Genomic DNA, 24506 nt, shown 5'->3' on the forward strand with positions numbered 1-24506 from the left:
ACACAGTTGGTTGATTAACCATACTTTTCTATAGGATTCTTAGTTTCACGTAAAACAAGTAATTCAATAACTAAATGAATGGTGTTGCATGTACAAATCCACAGAGGCCCCAGTGAAACATGTTTCTTTATCCAGTGTGGTTATCCTGTATTTAAACATTTAAATATTTAAATATAAGCTAATTTCAACCATACATTGTCTCTAGAGCATAAATCTTCCTCAAAATGTTATCACAGTTTTTCTACTACTCTTCTTGGTTTTCTTAGCCAGTCTATTCTCAATTTAGCATTTACACCTCCACAACAATGCAAATAAATGCCAGCACCCAGAAGCACCTTGTGTCTTCCACAGTTATTTCTTCCATAGACAACTTTTATGCACGATGTGACCTACTTGCACATTACAGCTCCCTTATGAATGATGCTTCTTTCCCTGCTTTTTCATGCTCAGACCTATACACGTTGTCAGGGAAGAAGCATAAATATACTGGAAAAAATCCACCTTTTATAGGAGACAGTTTTCAAGGGGCACTGTGGTGCACTTTTCCCCTCAGAGTTCAGAGCATTGTTTTAATTTTTAATGATGTTGAAATGATAGTTCATCAAGTTTTCTGTCTTGGGGTTGATTTCAAATCAACTCTGACCCAAGTGGTACTTATAATGTTAGGACCTCAACTGCTCTTTTATTTTACAGCTTTCTATAGCATATCCAGAAGAATCTAGAAGATAGTGGATGGACAGTTAATGACATACATGATGTTCCTGGACAGAATGTATATAAGTAATTCTGTATGGTGGAAAACAAGACAGAAAACACGAACCTCACTGATGAGTATCAAAATTTTCATAAGTCTGTCTCCTGCTGTATTTAGTGTTACTATCTGTAGTGGTTTTGTCTAGGCCAAGTTTTGACAGTGGAGGGGCTACGGGGGTGACTTCTTTAAACAGCTGTCAGAAGTTTCCCATAAAACATCTTCCCCCAAAACACCTTCCCCCACCTCTCCTTCTTCTCAGGATTCTCCCTTCCTCCCCAGCAGCTCCAGAGGATGGGGATTATCTTCAGTTCATTACAGATGGACTTTGCATCTTCTAAGGGGAGACCTACTCACACTTCCTGCTGCTACAGTGTGGGGTCTCTCCCACAGGAGACAGCCCCTCACAAACTTCTCCAACATGGGTCCTTCCCATGGGCTACAGTTCCTCACGAACTGCTCCAGCATGAGTCCTCCCACAGGGGCAGCTTCTCACACACTGCCCCAAAGTGGGTTATCTACAGGGAAAACAGTCCCTCAGCAACAGACTGATCCAACATGGGTCCCTCACAGGATCACAAGTCCTGACAGCAAACCTGCTCTATGGCATGGCTCCTCTCTCCCCACTAGCTCCCAGCTCCTGCCAGGAGCTTGCTTCAGGGTGCTTCCCACAGTCACAGCCTCCTTCAGGTATCCACCCACTCCAACCTGGGATCCTCCACGAGTGGATCTCTGCTTCCCTATGGACTTTCATAGGCTGCTGGTCGACAGCTGCCTCACCATGGTCTTCACTACAGGTCACAGGGAAATCTTTCTTTCAGGGCGTAAGCACCTCCTCCCTCTCCTTCTCCACTGACCTTGGTGTCTGCAGAGATGTTCTCACATTCTTACCCGCTTTCTGCTTCTGCTGCAGTTTACCAGCTGTGCAGCAACTTCTTCCCCTTCTCAAATATGTTAATCACAGAGGTGTTACCTCAGTCACTAATTAGCCAGGTCTTGGTCAGTGTTGGGTCCATTTTAGAATTGACTGGCATTAGCCTTATCAGCTACAGGGGAAGCTTCTGGCAGCATTTTGTCTAAAGAAGCCACCATTGTAGCCCCTCCACTACCAAAACTTGTCCTAGACAAAACTACTACATTATCCTCTTTTCCCACATCAATACTGGAGATTAAACTGTCTTTATTTGGAAACTTACTTATCATGACTTAAAGAACTGCTTTCTAGAAATATCTGAAAAATAATGAATGCTACAAACCTTTCCTTATCTCCTCAGTTTATATTAGTTGTAAGGATTTCTACTGAGTCTCCTTTTAAGGAGTGTTGCTTTGTATTAGATTAAAGTTTATGGTGGTTAAAATCCAGTATGTAAACACAATTCATGATTTTTTTGTGGCACACCAGTATTTCCATTTGTAATTTTCAGATTTGAATCATCTCACAGATCATGGCAGGTTGAAGAGAGTTTATGTTTTAAAATAAAAAGCCTGGATCCACATAATCCCTGCCTCAAATCACAGTTACATTTAAATCTCTACAACTGAGCAGTAGCCTTTCATATATACTAACTTCTCAGCTTTCCATTTCCTTTGGTATTTTCAAGGTCAGAGGGTAAGAAAAAAGCACAGTTCTGTATGCAATTCTGAGAACTGAGCACCACATACTGCTTTTGAATAACAGATGATTTCCTTTGCAGGACATAACTGCTAAACCCTTCCCCTCCTCCCCGGCCCTCTGGCATTCCAACTGAGATAATCAGTAGAAAGGGACTTGGCATCAAATGCAAATGTGAAACAGGATGGTGTGAAGCTGCTTACCAAGCTGTTAGAGGCAGAGAAAAAACAAAGATCTGTACCAGAGAGAAAAACTTTAATCCTATCTGCAATAATAAAAAGGAAGAAAAAGGCAGATGTCAAGATGATAATTTTGGTGTTCTGGAAATCTGGCAGTGAGTTCTGAAATGGCAAATTAAATTAAGTACAGAAGAATAACTACGTCTTTCAAAACAGAGCAGGACAGAAACTCCAATAAAGAAAGCATCATTAGAATTTGGATACATTTACTCTACAGGCAACTTTTCCTTTCCGCTGAAGTCTATCTTGCTTTAAATTATCCATTGTATCCATTCCTCACTTCTGTTAAAAGTCACCTGCAGCTCTGTAGAATTTGCGATCTTGTGGAGATAATAGCAAGGAAAAAAATGAGCTGTTTGGAAATGATGAAGAAAAAGAGAATAAGCTCCCCAAGTATAGTGTAGAATTGTTCAGTTATACAATATATTAGTTAAAAATGAGTTCAGAAGAGGAATGCAGATGGTGGCCTACTGCTTCAGCACAGCAGAGTTTTGTCAGCTAAAGGGTTTTTGAGTTGTTCTTCTTTGGAGTTACAACAATAGCTACCAATGAAGCACAACTGATGTTCAGGAGGAAGAAGTGTAGTAGTCCACTTATGTGAAAGAAGTGATTGTATAGGCAAAATTACAAAAAGGAGATATCAATTAAAAAAAAAAAAAGACATCAATAAAGCTGAAAAAAGTAAATAGAAATATGGTTTTTTACTAGATCATAGTGAGGTAAATATTTTGAATATGGAGGTACAGGAAGAAAATAGTCCATTTTGTCACACCAGATTCACAGAATCACAAATCATATTATTTCATAATAATTTGGGGGAAATTAGCTTGAATTAGAGTTTCAGTTTGAGTGTTCTTTGGAGAAATAACTCATCAATACTGAGCCAGCATCTAATGTGAATTATTTTTGAGGTATGTCCTGACTGAACTAGTTTTGTTTGTTTTAGAAATCTATTAGCTATCATAGTACCTTTTAAAGTGCATAATTTAACTTTTTTCCTTTAAAAAGTAGAACAATGGAATTTAAATGAGGATTACAAAACCAAAAAATTCACTTCTGAATACTGCTGCAAATTTGATCATTTATTTTTGACTGCAGAAATTGTGCAAAAATATGTTGGGATTTTTTAATAATAGCTAATAAGTCTTTTTATAAGACACTTTAAATTCTGTCATGAACAAGTGTTTGTGCATGCAGAAATTATTGTATGGTCAATTATTAATTTTCAGAACTTATAACAAAACTTCTGGAGTTACAGAATCAATTAGAAGTTTGGGAACTTAAATTATAAATACATGCATACATATATATGCATATGTGTGTGTGTGTATGTTTATTTTCTTGGTTATAGACCATTTTTTTGCTATTACATTCTAAGCATGCTTGACTTGGAAATGTACTTTATCAACTAGATTTTGGAATTGAGAGCCTTAAGAAAAGTATCAAATACCCTTAGACTTGTTATTTAAAATACCATAGTTAGATTTTGTTAGCAAAAGGAATAGATTTTTAATGATGCATTTTTAGATTATTTCTGAGCAGAATCTACAGGTAAATTAGTAAATTTATATTTTATGTTATTAAACGTATGTTAAATAAAATAAGATAAATATATAGAAATCTCACTTTCTTAGAATAAACTGAAAAACATTTTTGTTTTAACCCTGTGGGATACTTTAGTGTGATCACTGACTTTTAGTTTCTTTGAAATTCTAGAAGAACAACAGTATATCCAAGTTAAACCTACTTTTTTCTGTCAAAGAGATGAAGGCTTTAAGGATCCTGAAAATGCAATTGTAAACACATTAACATGCTCAGTGCTACTCCTATCAAGATAGTGGAAGAATTCAGAAAATGACTTTCTACTTCTTTTAGTGTGTATGTTCCATTTTCAGAGCATCCTGAAAAATAAGAAAAACAACTTGCCAAGTATCCTTCATCAGCACACTTCAACATGTTTTGAATTCCACTAAAGTCACTTTTAGCTTTCAACCATGTAAAAGTAAATTCCAGCTAAAGCAAAAGTCAATTCTGAATCTCCAAACATAATGAGAAGTCATGAAAGAGAAGACTGGTCTTAGTGACTTGGATTCTTATAACCAAAGGCTCTGCAGATTCTACTGAATTAAGCATGGCACACAAAATATTTACCTATCCCTCTGCTTTTTTATTTTCTATAAGAATAAGAGAGAAAAATTTATTTCTGGGAAACAGATTAACATTAACATTGTTAAGAATGATTGATCTAGAAAACACAAACACGCAGGTGGAAGGATCTTAACTATTTGTATCTCAGTTATCTACAGAATTCTGCAACTTGTCTTATTTGATTATTCACAAATTAGAGGTTATTAAGTTAGAATATTATGGTATTCCTAAATAATTAAGGAGAAGAAAAATAGACCATGATCTGATAACAAAAGCCTTTTATCTGACAATTCTAGCATAAGGATTTCTCACCTGCTTAGATCCTTATTGATCGTTCTATTTCCTACTCTCAATAAAAAGTTCACTATTTCTTTTTAACAGAGTCCTTGTTTGAGCACATTTAAGCACTGTCCCAACTTCCATTGTATCAATATGATTGAAGAGAGGCACTACACTTTACAGGAGCAGACTGGGTTTCTGGGGACACTGCAGTGGACGGCAAATCATAACCCTGAGGGATTTCAATTAGGTTGCTTCTTTTCCCTTCTTGGTCATTTAGGGATGTCATAATATTTTCACTTTATAAAATATATATTCCTGGACACATTCCCATGTGACCTACTCTAAGTGGTCCTGCTCTGGCAGGAGGGTTGGATTAGATGATCTTTCAAGGTTTCTTCCAAACCTTAAAATTCTGTGACTTTGTGATTAGCACACTTCTATGAGTAGCCCCAACAAAGTCAATTCTAGTGATTATAGAAGTTAAGATAGGGCCTTTTGTATTTTGGATTATAAAATGCATGAAAAAGTAATCCAACTTTAAGTTACTTATATCTGAGTTTCAGTACAATTGCACTAGAGTCTTATGTCACTATCAAAAAGTATATAACAAAATTTAAATGTAATAATTAGAAAAAATAGCAATATATGATGCAAAGGAATCTACATTTTTCATTTTTGTCTGCTACTGAAAAGCATTTAAGAGACACCAAATTAAACTTTTACAGGACCATAGCAAAGTTGCATTTTCCTTCTCAAATTTCATCATGATCACAGGATTTACTTATGAAACTGCTACAATCAACTCAGACAAAATGACTCCGAACCTATTTACAAAGAACTTTTGTCTGATATGAGTTACCCTGAAAGTAAAGCTAGATGGAGCTAGAGTATATTAATATATTTCTGCAAATTTACTTCTGGAGTACTTGGACTATATGCTCTTGGTTAGGTCAATAATAAATGGAGGTGCTAAAGTGTGGCCTGAGTTTGATTAATGGCCATGTGGAAAGAAGTAGTGCTCTTTCAAAAAAATATGGATGGAACAGTTTTATTTTATCAAGAGGGGTTTTGTTAAATTCAAAATATTTCACAGAAAAATCGTGTTAATTTTTCTTTTTTTAAAAAAAAAAGTTAAGATTTTTTATATTTTACTATTCTAATTTCAACATTATAATTTCATTTTTACTAGACTGAAATCTTCCATTTGAATAATTCAGTAAAGCATTTAGACAATGATAAATGTAATTGCAATGGGTTCTCTAAAGCACATGTACATGTACACAAGAAATATCTAAAGAGAACACTTGATATTTTTTAATTCAGTGTTATAATAAACTCCTTTTTCATTTTTTAAGAATTATATACAAAGAAAAAACTCACAAAATATTTGATTTTTTTAGCACAACAAACATTTTATTTCATAACTTTGAATATTACAGATTTTTACTTCAGAGGCTGTCAGTACTGCTTAGGAAGGACGTGTGAACACTGTGAAGCATTGTAGATCACTTGTCATATAACAGAGAATACATATCACACAACATTAACGGGAAAAGAGGAAGTTAAAGTTCCTTTTAGCTTCCATTGTTGGCCCTTCCCCCTAATCTGTCAGCAATTGCATCTCTCATTCATAGTATTTATACAGAATTAAAAGACTTTCTTTAGAAATTTGTAATGAACTTCCTCGTACACAAAAAATCAGGAAATCTAAGCATAACGTAGCTGAAGTACTGTGTTCTCATATGCTCCACAGTCCAAAGTATATGGAAACACCCAAGGTTTGAGGGGCTCCTGGTAGCTTTGACCCATGGCACATGGCAACAGGAAATAAAAAAAAAGAGATCTCACTAGTTCTTCTGTGACTGACACTATTACAACATTGTATATCATCATATATTTCTTGTGTATTGTCACGTATTTTCTATATCGTGATTAACTAAACTTCTGCAAACCAGCTGAAAAAAAAAAGAGATCTTATCAGTATTATAAAGGTCACAGAAAACATGTCGCTTTGCAAGACTGTGGCAAACATCTGCAGAGAAAAAAAAATCATATTTTTCTTCGGAATGTAGAGTTCTGTCTCCAAGAGCAGAACAGGATGACAGACTGCAGCTTACAACAGATTCTCATTACAATGAAACATCTTAATAGAAATAATTCAGTTATACAATAGGAGCTGTCCTTGCCTTACTAAAAGGTTAATCCTCAATGTCATCAGTTGACAGATTTTAAGAATGAAGATGAATTTTCATAACAGTTTCAAACACTTTATCAGACTATGTACATCTAGAAAGGACAGAGAGCCTAAAAATCTAACAGAATTATAGATGTATGTTTTATTTTTCCTAGAGGGAAAAAAACCCACAAAACCAAACAACATCAACTCTCCCCAAAACCTATCCCTGAAAATCCAATACAAAACATTTCTCTCTGCGGCATTAGTTTTAATTCTAACACATCTTAGATCTCTATCTCTCACAACTAAGGAGTCTTGAACTTTACAGAACCTGGCTTAATGTATACTCAGGAAAAGAAAAAAAAAATATGAAAGATGTGTTAACAGAAGTATAAAGATGATGAGGAAATATAAAGGAGATGAGGAAATAAAAATATATGCCATACAAGTGAAAGTAGGAGGTAGCATATTTGCATCTTATCAGGTTCCCTGACCCTGGGGTATCTAGTATGAGCAAAGCAACAGGAAGATATAACAGAATTTTGTCAATGAATGTAAATTATTCCGTGTAATTCAGTAAAACTATTTTAGGGTTGGAAAGTTATCTCCTTAGTTATTCCCAGAGTGAAATCTGTTTTATCCTTGACAAACATCAAGTTTGTCACCCATCTCTTTAACTCCTTTTGTTTTACTTTTTAGAAATTGAGACCCAAAAGCTAATTGTAATTTCCTCTAAATGGGTGAATACTATGTTTGTACTGATTCACTAATGTTTCTTCCCTTATTTCTTCACTGATAAATTACATGGTATAATGAGATCCTTCCACAATTCAAAACAGATGCATCCTTAACTATGTAAATAATTTTATCAGGAAAGTTTGTTACCAAGTCACTCATGTTCCTTCTATGTCCGTCATTGTTATTTACTAATTACCTTAGATAGTTCAATATGTTATTCTGCAAAGGCAATAACTTAGTATGAGAACATCTGAAGAAATCAATTAATATAAACACCATCACTGAAAGCTTGTACGTTGGTAACTCAGCTGTCAATATAGGAAACACAGAATTGAGTATGCCTGTGTTCATCATTTTGGCAAAGACAGTTTGACATAAATGTAACCATTTTGGCAGCAAATACAAATGTAAATATGATAAAATTTGTGGTAGCTCCATTACTGAACACCACATTCCTATCAACAGTGAATTGAGGATACTGAATCCACAAGAAAAATACATAGTCAATTTCTGATTGATTTGGGAATTATTTCATCATCTTCTTACCCAAGGAAATATTTGGAAACAGTAACAAAAAGAATATATAGACTTCACACCTATCCCACTAAAAGATACTTAAAAAAAATAAAGTTCACACTTAAAGTTCATATAATAAACTGAACATGAGCCAGCAATGCGCCCTCGTGGCCAAGAAGGCCAATGGCATCTTGGGATGCATCAAGAAGAGTGTAGCCAACAGGTTGAAGGAGCTTCTGCTCTCCAGACAGAGAACTTCTGGAAAGAGTCCAGCACAGGACAACCAAGATGATCAGGGGATTGGAACATCTTTCATATGAGGAAAGGCTGTGGGAACTGGTGCTGTTTAGTCTAGAGAAGAGGAGACTGAGGGGAGATCTCATTAATATTTATAAATATCTAAATGATGGGTGTCAGGAGGTTGGGACATCCCTCTTTTCTACTGTAGCTAATAACAGGACAAGGGATAATGGGATGAAGCTGGAACACAAAAAGTTCCATTTAAACATAAGAAAAATTTTTTTCACTGTGACCGTGATGGAGCAGTGACACAGACTGTCCAGAGGGTTTGTAGAGTCTCCTTCCTTGGAGATCTTCAAGACCTGCCTGGACACATTTCTATGTGACCTGATCTAGGTGGACCTGCTTGAGCAGAGGGGTTGGACTAGATGATCTCTAAAGGTCTCTTCCAAACCCTACCATTCTATGATTATATGATTTGCCAGAATTCATCTTAAACAAAATTAATTGTTTAATTGCAGCACATGCTGTCTGAACTTTGCTAACTGTAGGATCTTTCCACAGTCTGTAAAATGAGACAGGAATGAAAAGTGATTCATACTCTTGATAAAACAGTGGTCAATTTTTCGTACGATACTTGGAGGCTATTTGTAAGTAGAGTGTCTCAGGGGTCTGACTTGGGTCCTGTTCTTTTTAATACCTTTTCCAGTGACCAGAAGGAGGAGGAAGTAAACTACAGTCTAACCGGGTTTGTGGACAACTCTAAACTCTGTGGGTTTATGTGTTTGTTGTCAATATACACATGGATACAGCTGAGATCCAGAGTGACTTAAACAGGTCAGTGGAATGAGTCAACAGAGACTATGTGATAAGCAAAAGCAAAGACCTGTATCTGCACATGTCAGCCCTGTATCAGTACAGGTTGATTGTCATCTTGATGGATTGTAGCTCTACTGGAAACAGCTTAGAGGCCCTTTTTGGGTTCTTCATGCCATGGTAGCGATGAATCCAAAGAGCTTACTGATGTGCATCAACATAAATGTAAACAGTAGATAGAGAGTAGTGATTATTTTCATTTACTTGGCACCCATTTGCTTGAACCAGAATACTCCACCCAAGTTTAGTCACACAATACAAAAAGACACAGTTAAATAATCAAGTCCAGATTAAGTGAAAAATATTAACAGAATTACAGTAGCTGAATCGAGTTATATTGAATCCTCCAAGGAAAGCAAAAACAGTAGATAGAAATTATCATGTCTGTTGACACGATAACAGAAGATGATTCATGTCACATAATGGTAGAGAAATGCTGTGAGCACAACTGCTCAATAGACCTGAAACTTAGTATTGCCATGCAACATCATTCCAAATTCACAGCTAGCTTTGGCTACATATTGTGTTTCAATGTACAACAATCTAGCACCATGGCATGCTTTATCGTGTGACTGTGGTGTAACACTGGGTGATAATGAAAATACTTGGCCCAAGTCTGATAATCTCTGTTCAAGAATTCATCTGACTAATAAACAGTACTGTTTGCTTCCACAGTCGGTGACTAAAATGACTCTCTTACTTGAGGTGTTTGGAAAACATTGTGGGATATTTTGATTTTGGCCTATTAGTGAAAGACAGTTCTTGTTTCTGTTGGCACTCTTAATTTAAGGTTATATGTTAAATTTTCAGATCTGTATTAAAACAGAAAATACACCTCAACTAATGCCACATTTAGATTGTTCAACTAGGTATTTCACTTTGAGAAGTGCAGTTTCCTTCAGCGTCATAGACACTTCCTTCAGCACCTCTACCAGCATTATAAATGACTGTATAAACAGACTGCATATAAACAGACTGACAGCCCTTCTGCTTTTGTAGAAGGAGGTAAATAATTTTTGTCTTTTTTTCTCTTTCTTTTGTGCACATAGTAACTGTCGAGAAAGACATACTTTTAAATGCTTAAAAGTCAAAACGGATTAATCAAGTTCAGTATTAATATTGTCCTCCTATCAATTCAACTGTATTATGTTCTCGTCAAAGGCAAGTTTCATACCACTCAGAAATCTCTGCCACTTAATTAGGTTCTCAGAGTAAACTGTAGCAAATTGTCTATGTTTAAAAGAAATTGCAAACTTTTCAGCCATTAAATCTTTTAAATTAAAAAAAGAAAAAAGGAGTAATGTTTGTTTCATCATTTACTCTTCACCAGTTTCTGTGAATAGAGTTACACCAATTTAAACCTGTTGAATGGACAACCTACAGAAGTTTTAAACATTATGAAATTAAAGTACTGCTGGTCCTCTAAGAAGAAGTATCATCACATTAAGATCCAGACTGATCCCATTCTCTGGGAAAAAAAAAAAAAGGCATCTTCAGTAAGTAGTGAAATTAAACACTTCCCATTGCAAGACTTCCCACAGGAAAAAGACTATTCTTTCCCCAGGGGAGCAATCCAATTTTGCAGTGATTAGAATTTCTATTAAAGATATAGCCATCTACAGTATAACTTTTCCATCTAGTAGATTAACAGAGAGCTTTTATGGGCAGAAGGAATCACTTATGGTTACTTAATCAGTTTTGTCAATGTAAAGGTCATGGAACTCTTTAGAGTACCTCCATTTTTTACTTACATTTATAAATCTGATTAGAAACAAATCTGTCTTTCAGAACAAAGAATGATCTTTCTGTAAAGGCATGAAATACTGTAAAATTTACTACATTTTTAGTAACCTGTTCCATTGGATTTTTGCTTTTACTAGTTATTCTTACTCATTTCTTTATTTGTTGATGTTTGCTCTTTGTTTTGAAGAGCCCTGTAATTTTTAGCACTAATTATTGTGCATCTAGTCTACTGGTGGAGAATTTTTCCTTCACACAATATATCTCTTGCTTTTCCTTGACCTTTTTCCAGGATCAGATCCCAAAGAACATTCTTTTGCTTAGGAAAACAGTGATCCAGAAGACTCAAGTGCAGTGATAATTTTGGTATGCAGTGGGAACTAGCAGATTTATTTGGTTGTCTAAATGCAAACATCTAGTGTCATTTGAGATGCCTTGAAGTATCTAATCTGATCTACAACTGTCACTCCAGAAGAGCTCAAATTCTATATCATATCTGCCAATTCCACATAAGCATCTAAAAATGGCATGAAGCATCTAACTGTGAGTCTAAATGAAGGCACAGATCATCCTAAAACAGACATTTGCAGTTGGTCAGTTAAGTAGGTTTCTAGACACCACTGGAAAACAGTTGACACCACGTGAACACAGTTGTATAGGTCCTGCCTTGAAAGACTCCATGGGGGTCCCACTGTTCCTGGCTCCCAGCCCACAGGGAGCTGTTGGTCCTTACAGCATTTTGATGCTGCCCAAGGCTTATCTGGAAGCCTGGATGTTAGACTTTGAGGTTCCACCTAGGGCTCATGGTTTTCTTTGGTGTCAGGTTTCCATGGATATTCTCCTCCAAGGGTATTGTTTTCACATGTAGCTCTTTCTAATATGAATGGTCAGAACGAAGTAACAATGATCTCACTCAGGCCTTTCTCTTTGATTTCCCAAAACCACCTAATGACTATTATCTGGGTTACTATTACATCTGGCTTCTTGTCTCAAATGTGTTAAAATGGTGTAAAGTTGGGGTTTTTTTCTCTTTCTTTGTTTCTCTTCCATGCACACTTTAGAGGAGGGTATGAGTAGTCCAGAGCTCATCAGTAGGACTTCCCTTAATCTCAGCTTCTTTTGTTCCCCCAATACATATCAGAATCACCTGATAAGTTAAGCAGTGGGTTCACATAGCCAAGGTCTCATTTAACTGCATGGTTCTGCAGAGGTAACAGCATAGTCACTGACAGCAGCAACAGCGGAGAGAGATTTTACTCTTCTGCTTTTCCTTGCTTAGTCTTTGCATGGTTTAATAAATTTGATAAATTTCACAAGTGATTTAGAAAACACTTGAAACTGGTATTTCACAGGCAGTCCAGATATGCCATGTTTCAAATAATATTATATGCTGAATAAAGAATGTGCTCAAACACACAGTCTGCACACAAATAAATAAACTCATTGTACAGTACACAAAAACATAGAATCATAGAATCATAATGACCGGAAAGGACTTTTAAGCTCATCAATTCCAACAACTGTCTAATCATTTCTCTTTGTTCAGGGCACTGATTTTTTCCATTTAAAATATTTTTACTGCAAAGATAACTATTAATAATGAAAAGCACATAGATTAAGTCTGCTTTATATTAGCCTAGAAATAAATCTCTGACACTAACTCCATCTCAATCCTCTACTTCAGAAATGTAAATTTTCTTTATAAGTTATGCAGTAGTAAGTCTTAGCTTCATTAGCAGATGGTAGGTTTTCAGTCTTGTGTTCAAAATTGTTTACTTTGCTGATAAACTTACTCTTAGCCAGTTACTTTAAGTTAAATCTAATCTTTGTTTTAAATTGTGGTCATGAATACCACAAATCAATCAAACTTCGTCAAATAAACAAAATACAATAATGAAATGTACGAACATGAACATATCACACTTCCTTTCATGACTATGCTAGAACTCATGTTTATCAGTTTATTGTCGTTTCGAGCACTTTTAAAAATAAAGAATGAAAAAAAGTGCATGGAAATAATGTTAATATTTTCTTCTGTTGCAGTTAATAAAAGCCGTTCAGCACAATAGTTGCTCAATAGAACTCAGAAATCATTGTGAAGGGCAATGGAATCATGAATTTTGTTTTAAAAGTAAAGAACCATAGACACAGAGCAGTAAAGCAATTTACTTTAGATGTCTCATCAGGCCACTGACAAGAGATACATGTTACCATTTGATGCATCCCTGAATGCCTCTAAAATGAGGTGTTAGATAGTGAAATTATTTGGAATTTGTTCCACAGCTGCTTGCAGACACAAGGTTAAAGTACAGTTTTAAAAATGAGGTGCACAAAGAGAGCTTTTGTCAGGGCTGAGATAAACACTGTGTACAGTACTTTATAACTAACATATAAGCAAACATATATATACACACATACACACTTGTGCTCACACTCTTTTTTAAAGATTTCAAGAGAAAAGATTCTTCCTGTGTTGTGGTTTAGGCCCATCCAGGAACGGAGAACCATGAGCAACTGCTGGCTCACTCCTCTTCCCAACACAATGGGAAAGAGAAAACTAACTGTGAGGCTTTGAAACTCCCTGACTGAGAAGGCCCACTTACCACTTAAAATCTGGACAGGACTGCTTGACTTGGGGAAGAAAAGGAAACTTAATGTAATCCATCACCAATCAAATCCAACACAGAGTAGGATGATGATGAAGAATACAACCAGACCTTTAAGACCACCTCCCCCCACCTCTCCCCTTGTCCCACGCTCAGGCCGATCCCTGTGGTTTTACCTCCTGCAGTGCAGGGACATAGAGAATGAGGGTTTCAGTCAGTTTCTTCCCAACTGCTCCTGATACTTGTCTTTCCTCAGGGCAGGCGGGCTCCTTGCCAGTTCTGTCTGCTCCAGTGTGAGGTCCCTCACAGGCCAGACAGCCCCGCAGGGGCTGCTCTGATATATGTTCATCTCGACGGCTGCAGCTACTCTTCACCTCCTTAGTGGTTCTCTGCGGCCCACAGGCTCTCCAGCACAGCCTGCACCATGGCCCCCTCCTCACACACTCTGGGCACACTCACCCATTCTAGCATGGGGTCTTCAGCAATTCCTTCCCTTGGCATGGGATTCTCATTAGGCTCAATCACCTTATCTGGCATGGAGTCCTCCTGGAGATGCTGGCAACTATCAGTTCTGCAGGTTCCAGAGGACAGCTGTCTTCTTGCTACAGGCTGCAAGGGGTCTACAGGTCCAATGCTCCTCCTCCCTTCCTCCTTCTCCAACTGTAGGATCCATAAGGCCACCTCTATCTTGTCTCACCCTTTAACTTCCTCCTATGCACTACAGATCTTTTTCCTTAAATAATGATGACAGAGGCACTGGACTGTCCCAGCCAGGCTGGAGGTGGGTCTGACTCAGAGCTGGGGATGTTTCCAGAACTGCTTACTGGGACCAGCACTGTAGACCGCTCCCCGTTACCAAGCAAAAGCATCTCCACACAAATCCATCACATGCAGTCATTCTTATTTCATGTAATCATGCTATATTTATTATGTAGTCCCTGAGGGCTTTTAAAATGATAATGTGTCTAGGGATTTTCAGCTTTATGATAAAAGTTCCCATAGTTTTAAATGTGGCAGACAGAGCAGGTTATCAGCCTAAAAAAGCAAAATCAAGTGTAAATTGACAGGTTTGACTCAAAGAAAAACAGAGAGGGGAGTGAGAAGGAGAACCAACATAGTAGAAGAGTTAATATGAACCCTCTGAAAACTGTTACAACTGAAATCTGAAGAATTCTGAAAGGAAAAGAGTCAAGAGTAATACTGGGAAAATCCTAGATCTCATCACAAAAAGAAATTTGTTCTTCCTAGAAAAATTATGTTAGCACCCCATATAATTCTGAAAGAATTCTTATCTGGGAGAATAATTAAAATTAATCATGTTAAATATTTTGCATTTTATCAAAGACATTTGATTTGACAAAGACACTGTATCAACTACATAAAATGACATCCATCCTGTTGCCATTGTTTTCATGTTTTATTTAAATCCTGCTTTTTCACCTGTCTTCAATATTTCTACAGCACACTCTGAAGAATCTAAGCATTAAAGCATGTTTTTCTTTATACAAGCTTATTGTTTATACTACATTTTCCTAAACAATATACTCATTCTGTGACAATTTTTTTTTCCTATTTATGAAACTAAAGTATTTAGTATTTCTATAATCCCTGATATTCAAAGGTGAAATTAGTACACACTTAAAGACTAGAGTTGTTACACCTGGCTATTTCCCAGAAGCTTGGGACTAGATAAGACTACTTTTTCAGTCTATAATAATCTCAGACCCTTGTTCTTCAGACCCTTCACTAGTTTTGTTGCCCATCTCTGGACACACTCCAACACCTCAATGTTCTAGGGAGGGGCTCTAAACTGAACATCAGAGCCAAGCAGAGGGGGGAAATCAGTTCCTTAGTCCTGTTGGCCATGTTATTTCTGACACAAACCAGGATGCTATTGGCCTTGGCCAACTGAGCACACTACTGGCTCGTATTTAGATGGCTGTCAATTAACACTCCTAGGTCCTTTTCTGCTGGACAGCTTTCCCCAAGCCTGTATCATAAATCAGGACTGCAATATTTGTTAAGCCTTATGAAGTGAGAGTTAGACCATTTAATCTAGGCACCAAATTTGAATACAATTTTTAAAATCAGAGAGGTCAGAAAGTAAGGGGACAGACACTCTTACCTGGAAAAAGATAATTATCATAGACAGCCTTCAGAGTGAGATTCTGCCTATGTTTAAGCCCCAAAGTTAGGTAGTTTTATCCTCAGAGGCATTCAAAGAGGTATAACTTTGTAAGTACATGAAGCTGAAGATCCTTTGCAGAGCTAGCCCTAAGTGTTGATAAGCTTACAGTTTTGTGAAATTTAATTATAGTTACTTTGAAAAGTACAACTTTTTGTAGAACTGAATTCCAATATTTTTTCTCATCAGCATGCATCACTTAGTAAGTACCCTTTTATTTCCTTTATTACCTACAATTGCTTAACTGAAAATGGAGATGAATTGGAAAAAACTGAGGTATGATTTTCAAAAGGATATCTGTTACTTTAGTTACTAAAATTTAATTTAGAATCCTAAAAATTGAGTGAGATTATTGCCCCAAAACATGGTAAATTCCCTTAGTCCAAACCATTGCTGTAATTTTCCTTTATACAATATTATAAAGATTGTTTATTGATTAAATCCTTCCAGGTATTCCTTATTGGATTACTGGATTTGTTCCACAAATCATTATCTTATTCATTCTTCTGCCTGATAATTCTAGCCCAAGATGTTTTTGACCTTTCCTCTTGGTAGGATTGTGATCTGGTTGCCTGCTACACTAAATAATAATAATAATAATAATGTAGTTTTGTTACCTAAATAAAGAAACAAGCAAACAAGAGTGACCAGGTAATGAGATAGCAAGTACCTAACCTTTCTCTATGAAATCTTTCTCAAAAGACAATTGGAGTTGTATGGCTTATAATTGGATGAGACACCTAAAGAATACAGCATCTGTTAATCTTCATTAACTTTCTATGTAACGGTAGCACAGAATATCCTATTTTGGAAGGGACCCATAAGGATCACCAAATCCAACTCCCTGGTCTTTGCAGGATTACCTAAAACTAAACCGTATTTCTGAAAGAGTCATCTAGACACTCCATGAACTCTGACAAGCTTGGTTCCATGCCTACCTTTCTAGGGGGCCTATTCCAGTGACTGACCCCTCTCTCAGTGAAGAACCTTTTCATAATGTCCAATCTGAACATCCCCTGACACAGCTTCATCCATTTCCCTGTGTCCTATCACTGGTCACCAGAGAAAGGAGATGAGCACATCCTTCTCTGATGCCCATCTAGAGGAAACTGTTGACTGTATGATAAAATCATCTCTCAGCTTACTGTTCTCCATGCTGAACAAACCAAGTGACCTCATCCACTCCTCACTCCTTCTAAGTTTTGCCCTTGAGGCCTTTCAACATCTTGGTTACTCTACCCTGGTCACAATCTAATAGTCTGATGTTCTTATATTGAGCCAAACTGCACACAGTACTTGTCGTGGGCCCACATCAGTGCAGTGTAGAGTGAGATAATCGCATCCCTCAATTCATTAGCTATGTTATGCTTGATGCACCCCAGGACACAACTGGCCCTTTTTGATGCCAGGGCACATTGTTTACTCATATTCAACTTTTCATCAACCCAAACCCTCTGACCTCTCATTCCCCTGTTTGTATATATAACTAGGATTACCTTGTTTCAGCTGCAGAATCTGGCACTTGTTCCTGTTAAATTTGATGCAGTTAGTGATTGTCCAGCTCGTCAGTTTATTCAGAGCTCTCTGTAAGGCCTCTCTACATCCAAGAGAGTCTGTACCTCCTCCTAGTTTAGTATCATTGGCAAACAATATAAATTTGATTCCTGCATCCAAATCGCTTATAAAAACCTTAAAAGACTTGGGCCCTAAAATATCAATTCCTCAGTTTTATTTCCCTTCTGCAAACACTTTTTCCTTGTTTCTTTTTTTTTCTCATTTTCATAGAATGTACTAAGGATCTGAATAAAACACCTCAATTTCCCCTATTACTGTCACACTATTTTTCAGATAACAGAAATGAATTATTTTTATGTCTTTATCCATCTTCCTTTTGTAATTGCAGGAAAGTGAACTGATAGATGTGAATCTGACAAGATACAGTTAATATATATAATTTTAATGTTGACAGGGATTAAATTGTAATGACTATATATTCAATTAATTTAACAAAAATAAAGTAAGAGTTTCCCTGTTGTTACAGAGGTTTGGAAAATGAGAGTCCCATGAAGGCATGAAGCAACTGTGACAACCATATAAACCGAGCTTGGTACCTAGTTGTCAATAGTAGTAGTACTGTTACTAATCACCATAAAGCCTAAACTGTAATCTCCATATACACTGAAGTTTTCTACATGTATCATGCTAAATTTTAAAAGTGATTCTATCAAATAAATTTCTTCTGCACTGAAAGAAATAATGCAAAATCATTGCACCCAGAGAAACTAAATAATCTTTTAAGAGTAATGTGATACAAAGTGTATTGAAAGAATATGTTATAGAGATTTTTAATCTTTTTAAGATTGGAAATTCTTTCATTGCATTTCACATTTGAAATCTATAATCTTTTTTTTTTTTTAAATAGAAATTGTCATTATCATATCAAGACATCTGTTGTCTGCAGTCAACATTTAATCGTCCAGGGCCGTATTTCTGACTTATAAGTCACTGTTCATTCCCTTATAACTATTTTGAGAGAGAAAATTGTACTACATGTGTTTTTTATTCTGTCAAACATTGGACTAGATTTATGTGTCATGACAATTAAGGGGAGAACTGTCATTGATTTCACCTCAAATATTACACCCACCAAAAAAAAAATCTCTTTTAGGTTAGCCACTTCAAGGCCTGGCAACCTCAGGAATATTCAGTAAGACTGCAGCTTAGCCTATTTGCACGTCCTGTGTGAGTTACAAATGCAGGGGAAATGAGTATTGTAATCCTTATAAATTGCAAAACATACTTTCTTCAATGTTTGTCAGCTCCACTGGCCCCTGTAAATTTGACATGTTAAATGGCAGATGCTCCTTACCTTTGTTCCTCACTTCATTCCCACAGGATGCAAACAATCTGACATAACTACATCAAACCTCCTCATAGTGTTTCATAATGCATACAAAAGACGTATCTTCCATTTATTATGAATACACAGATACCACACTGCAGAGGTATAAATGCTGGTTCAGAGTATTTCAGGACAAATCTTTCCTTTGTTCAACAGTGTTACAAAATAAACTTAAAAAAATAAAGATCTCTAACATAAATGTTTATTGGTGATTTCTCATACATTTCTGTTGAACTATAATTTAGATTAAGTACATAATTTACATGCTGGAGTATATTAGTGAATTCCTTGTTCATCATCTCTATGGTAATTCTCTAATATAAAAATCTTGAAAGATGGAAGCTAGGGATAAGGTCCTTGCTACAGAAAGAAAATAAAAATGAACAAACATAATGAATGTAGTTTCCCTTTCCTTGAAAAGTGAAGTCACAACTTCCAGCACACAAGTTATTATATGTAAGAATGACCAGAGGCTTTTTCAGAAGAACATAAATCACTTAGATTTACGACAAAATAAAGACCTAAGAGTTAAGAGAGGAATTGATATCTTACCCTCGTATTGTTTGAAGGAAGGGAAGGCCTTAAATCAGATGTGAAACCTTCTGAAAACTGACAAGTGATGTGGCACTTTGAGGCATCTCTATTCCATGAACAGCTACAGTCTTATTGCTGATAAGATACTACAATATCATCTGAGTTGTAAGGGGAAAATAGTGACACTATAGATCTAATTGAAATCAACATGGAGGATTAAAAAAGTTGTTATTGATGTATTCTATAACAATTCCTAAGATAGAAAGTCAATGATGAAAATCTTTGAGGAAAAAAAAAAATAAAAATGGACCACAGCTCTGAGACAAATGAGGATGATATACAGGAAGCTGTGAGAGTAAGTGTAAGTCAGGATCACACAACACAGGATCATGTACTAACAGAGAGAATAAGGAATAAGGGGTAAAATAAACTTGACCTATGTACAAAATACAGACAGTAGTCAGGTCTCTGTTAATGTGGGCTTCATACCAGCAAGAAAAAAGAGTCTTGTTTCTCAAGCACATACAAAGAACAGAAGGTGGCACTTCCTTTCAGAGGCAAGGTTGCAAGATGTAGTCTTGAAACTAAAATTAGACACGCTGGTCTGCAGTTAAAAGAAATGGGTAATAAAATAACAATAGTGCAAGAGTTCTTGTAGTTGAAACACTTCATGAAAGATACATTTAAAAACAGTGGAATAAAATATTTTAATAGTACACTAAACTATTAAAAAAAACCCCAAACATTGAGAAAGAATGTGAAAAGAATATGGAAATTAAATAGGCAAGTAGGAATACAAAGGTTACAACATTTGAGCTGGAATTAAAACTGGAAAAGCCTAGCATTGGTATATTGGAAAAACAGTGTTGCCTCTATTTCATGGATTTCCTTTGTTCTGAATCACTACAGGATGAGCTGGGTTCTTTACCTGGAATCTGTGAAAAATATTACAAAAATATATATGTTAATATAAAGGCAAAGATGCAAGTGGATCAGCTGTTGTTTCATGTAGATGGAAAGAAGAATGATAGATATTGACTTACAAGAAATTGTAATGGTCTTAAAACAAGAAGCGAGGATAAATTCACAGCTACGTGTTTAGTAAAGCTTTCATGAAAATGATAGGGGAGAGAGAAGAAAGAATTAAGATTTGCAGTGCTTTAATGCATTACATTTTTAAAGGCTAGAGTCACACAAATCTTCCATATCAAGGTTAATCTATTAATAACAGAGAAATGGAGCTGTAGAGGTAATGTATGCCTCGCCTAAATCAGCATTGCAACTTGGAAGTAGATCTGGAATCACACTTTCCAGTTTCAGTGGAGAATTCCTATCTTCAATCATGATCATGTATTAGAGCTGGCATCTAAATTTCAGGTACAAAATTTGTCAGGGCTGGTTTTCTCCAAGTATGTTGCCCACTCAGGCTATGATCTCAACAGATATGACACTCTCATCTCAGTCAGGTTTTGTAAGTTATTAGGTGCGAGAATCAAAACCATAAAATGTTTATTTCTCTCCTCTTACATGAAATGTCACCATGATGAATCATATCTGCTATTTCTTTTACAGAGAGCTGAATTGTGTTAACAGAGTGGTCTGTCCCAAATGCTGACCTCAACAGCACAATTTCAGTTTTCTGCTTTGAGGCAAAACAGCTTTTAGTTGAAAAAGACTGGAATTACTATAACTTTAAAAACATGGAAAACTTATCTGGGCCTCACTCTTTCCACATAACTTCTGTTACAAAATCAAAGAGCTATTTTTAGAAATGTAGACACTGGGAAAGAGAAAGTTGTTACCAAAGCATCATTCAGTCTGCTACCATCTAGATCTCTGATCATACAGACATTCTAAATTGACCAACTTTTAACGTAAAGAGAAATGAGAGGCAAGGTTCATAGAGACAGGCCTTTACACGGCCTAGTAGAGATGTAAGGGAACAAACTTTCAAGCAGGTAAGACAAGAAACAGGAAAATTAACCTAAAATGCATGAAACAGTTACTCCATTTGTAACGTGATTATGTTACTGAGTCAGAGTGCTTAAAAGAAGGGATAGTTACTCCCAGCAGAACAGAGGGAAAGAATCATTAGCACTTGGACACCAGGAAGAGACAACATGAAAAATTATAGTAATCCATAAAATATTGCTTCTGACAAGCCTATGATTTTTGTATATGTAGCAGAATTAATAATTTCAGTTCCCAGGCTCAGCTTTTGAAGTATTTTGTGTGTATCACTAATGGAAAAAAAGCAACCGACAAATGCTGATTAGCTGTTTCATGTTTGTCCTCATAAATGTGTTTAAAACAATTCAACAAATTTTCTTTTTAAAGTGATCTTTAAGAGCATTTAAATTCACTTTTTTCTCTGCTCTAGACTTTTGTAGGTTATTTTCTCTTGTATAAAACATCTTGTATATGAAGTGTGGCACCTTTTTTTAATGTTAATGTTATGTTTGGGTCTGTTCAAACATCATTACTAAATAAAATGCAGCATTTTGGCTTTTCATTCAATACTGCTTAATGCTATTCTTTAAATCTAAACCAAGAAGACCCATAAGTTTCATTTACTGCGTTCTATACATCTGGTTCCTGGATTTTTTTTTTTTTCATAGTTTAATTCATTTATTTAAGCTGATTTTACATCTAAGACTGATGTTATTTGTAGAATGTGAATTTTAGTCTCTGATAATGAAACAAGGTCACTTTCAAATTATTTTCGTAAAAGACATGAGGATTGATGGTGTTTTCAACTCTGGTCTTTCATACTTGCTTTGATCTGCTTGATCTAATTTTGCTGTGATTCTGAGCACCTGTAGTATTAGATAGAAGTTATATAGTCTAACATCAGTAACATGAAGTTTAATTAGTTAAAAAACTCATTCAAAACTAGTCCTATCATTTCTATGTTATTTTGCTGTGCATGCTTAGCCAGTTTTTTCAACAGTTCAATTGGACCATTTCATGTGCCGTTTGGATACAACAGGAAATAAAATTTCTTTTTTAATCCAGTCAAAAAGTGCTGTCACATTTTGAAACAAGTGATGCAAAGATTTCAAGCAACTTTGTTATTTACCTTTCAGTACTCCACTAACCTGTGTGGAAAAAAGACACATGACAACAGGGAAAAGAAGTTGGTTCGGTTTAGGTGAAAAATACAGCTGAGGGAGGATATAGTGGCTTTATTCAGTGACCTGGAAAGTTATTACAGAGAAGATACACTCTGCTTCTGAAGTGCAAGGTAAAAAAGACAAAAATTAGTGTATACAAATTGTAGAAACAAGAATTTTTAACACAAACATGGAAAAAAAAATCTTCACAGGGATAGTAGCCAAATTAAGAAGCAGGTTGCCCAGAAATACTGTGAAATCTCCATCCTTAGAGATTTTCAGCTGTACAAGACCCTTTGCAATCTCATGTTTCAGCAATGAGTTGAACTAGATGACCTGCAGAGATCCTTAACAAACCAAATAATTTTGGCTTTGTGCCTATTCTGTGATTTATTTCTTGCTGGTCCACAGTACCAAAGTATTGAGTTAACTTTAATGGCACGTCAGATGAGAAGGAGGATGTAAAAAGGAATAGTGGTTGATAGGGGTAGGACAAAGGCTGGACTTAATGATCTTAAAGGTCTCTTCCAGCTGAAACGGTTCTATGATTCTAAGGAAACATTCATTTAACCCTGAATGTGAAAAAGAGATATTTAAAACCATCATGCTAGCACAAGCTTCCCAGTAAATATGTTATTTGCATTTACTAATGCAAGATAAAAGACCTTCTACTTCTTCAACAATGCAAGGTCTTGGGAAATGACTGGACTTGCTTTAATTGAGACTTTTTATTTGTCTTACTGGATGTAGTGACAGAAAACTATTATTTAAATTAAGTGAGATTTTAATTAAACCAGTAGGGAAAAGATACATTTGGTTAATTGGAATGCCTGTGACGTAAGAATACATTGTGGAGTGGAACAATGAAAATGTAAAATGATATCAGAGATTCCAAATCACTAATAGAAACTGTGTTGGTTAACTCTAACTAAAGGAGTGTGACCTGATTTTGTTCAGTAAAAGCAGACACAAAGATAACAAAGAGAAGGGTAAAACTGAGTAGTGGAACCAAAGAACATGTAAGCAGACTCCATTAAGAAAAAATATATAAAAATAAACCTAAGTAGATCCAAGACCGAGGAGGAGGAAAAAGCCATTAACACCAACATTTTTAATCTCCCGGCAAAGAGAATGAAAGAGCAGATTAGGGGACACCTGTCTTTGAAAAAATGAATGCTTCTGATTAGAGAAACATTACAAAAAAACCCTCATGAATTAATTATTGTGAAATAACTTGCAGAATGCAAAACTTTTATCAGCTCTTTCAGCTAGTGATTTGATTATGTACTGAAATCCTTTTATTTTCCTGCTGTAATGTGGCTGCGAGAGTTTTCATTATCTACATAAGTGTCTAGTCCTTTTATCAATCCAACTATGCTCTTGTCTCAGGGATATCTTGTGTCAATGAAAACTACAAGTTAATTATGTATTGTGTAAAGATGTATTCTCTTTTATGAACTTCAAATTTGTTGCTTTCCAATTTCATTCGGTGTCTCTTTGTTCCTGTACTATGAATTTCTGTACATTTTTTTTTCAGTACTAGGTAAGTGCTATGCAAGTGCCAGATATTTTATTATTATATGTTTAAAACATATTATCATCCCTGTAACAAGATCTTTTTCAGTACATTTGAATAAATATTATTCTTATTGTCCCTCAAGAGGACAAAATCCTTTTATGATTTGAATGTGTGTGGGATTTTCTCTTCTAACGTGTCTGCTCAGTTCTTTCCAGTATAAAATTTTATCTCTGTTGTTTAGAAATTAAGAGTAATTTTAGCACTCTTTGCTGTTTAGAAATAGACTGAGTCATTTATTTCATAGCAGTAAAATGTTTAGGTACGTAATC

This window comes from Colius striatus, chromosome 1 (assembly GCF_028858725.1).
Source record: "Colius striatus isolate bColStr4 chromosome 1, bColStr4.1.hap1, whole genome shotgun sequence".
Lineage (NCBI taxonomy): Eukaryota > Metazoa > Chordata > Aves > Coliiformes > Coliidae > Colius > Colius striatus.